Below are 1,480 nucleotides of genomic sequence, written 5' to 3'. Positions count from 1 at the left end.
ACAGCTGCTGTCTGTCATCGAACCTGGATGTCCCTAATCAAAGACAGGACGCCACTGTCAGCAAAATGAGCCAAACTGCAGGCCATCATCTTAGCACTAGATAATACCTGGCCAACAATCGGTCGCATACGCACATTTTTACAGACTCTTGTGCTATTTCCACCCATCTGGCCCTCTGGTCTGACCAGTGGCAACAGTTCCTTATCCAAGGTTGCCCCCCCTGGGGTAAGGAACACCGGGAATTTATTGCCTCACAGATACCCAAAATATAAACGCAGGTCACACTTCTCTCTGCATGTATTTAATGCCACAATACAAGGTCTCAGCCAGGCACTCCTTATTCTCTGCAGAGTTCCAGACATCACTGATGGTGAACAAGGCATTCATGTCACTTCGTAAAATACACAATGCTGGGCTCTTGCACAAGGTATCCAGTGGAACATTCCCTTCCCTTAAACTGGTTGCAGGCTGCAGCCCTCATAAAGCATCATAACGGCTTTCTTAAACACATTCAAATTCAAATAAATGAAATAAGGTACAACTGAGTCATCTGTGAAACATCAAAGGTGAATTGTAATAAAGAGGCTGACTCCAAGTGAGCAGTGGGCCGGCTAATGACAACAGGGCGGAGAGACTGTTCACAGAGCAAGTTGAAGATGAATGTCAAAGGTCTCGGATCACAGCTAAAGGACAGCATTCCAGTTACTGAACTTTGAGCAAGTGGACCTTTATGAAAGTCATGATCTTCTTCGAAAAGGTCTTCCTTGTGTGAAGAATGAACTTTTGCCTAGTCATCCTCTTGAAATATCAGAAAAAAACTTCCAGCTCAACCAAGATAAAATGAATTCTTCCATACTGAGAAACATCCAGGGTCTGTCTGTTCCACTAAAATTACAAATGGAATTCAAGGCAGTACAGCGGGTTCAGCGTCTTCCATTTCCTCCAAGCTCTAACCTTGCACTGGATACTTTGAGGGGTAATGATCAGACTATTGCATTTGAACATATTCTTAATGAGCCATCACAAAGTGAACTAATGGGAGAACCGCACTTGATGGTGGAATGTAAACTGGGTTTGCCGTAATCTGGGGTGCTGTTCACGAAAATACAGGGGCTACACCTCGTTCATAGTCATCTTTTTACTCTAGTTTGATGTACACGACATTAAACGTACTGAAACGAGAATTTTGCCTAAAGAGTATCTGTCATCATTTGAAATTATTCGGGTCTTTGGTTTATTGCCATGTGACAATTGAAGGCACTAAAGGGAGATGTTAAAACTCCCAATTTACTCTCTCCCTGGTATCTCACCACTGCGTCGGTGCAGGTAGGGGATTGAGCTCGAGCTAGATTGAATAAAGGCCCTTTTGCTTTTGCATCGGAAAAAAAAAAAAAACAAAAAAACTCCCAATTTATATGAAAAGAGTAGCCTTCTACGCCTTTTTAAAAAATTGTTGTTAATGAGAATTTGAAAACTGTCT

General features: G+C 42.4%; 1 pseudogene; it reads left to right on the top strand.

The window, feature by feature from the left end:
- Window positions 1-634: 634 nt before the first annotated feature.
- Window positions 635-1,083, top strand: LOC121025807 (proteasome maturation protein-like; annotated as a pseudogene).
- The last annotated feature ends 397 nt before the right edge of the window (window positions 1,084-1,480 follow it).

Source organism: Herpailurus yagouaroundi, unplaced genomic scaffold (assembly GCF_014898765.1).
Source record: "Herpailurus yagouaroundi ecotype Mexico unplaced genomic scaffold, PumYag 67702, whole genome shotgun sequence".
Classification (NCBI taxonomy): Eukaryota; Metazoa; Chordata; class Mammalia; order Carnivora; family Felidae; genus Herpailurus; species Herpailurus yagouaroundi.
Note: the sequence above shows the minus strand (reverse complement) of the source record. Positions and strands in the feature narration are given on the sequence as shown.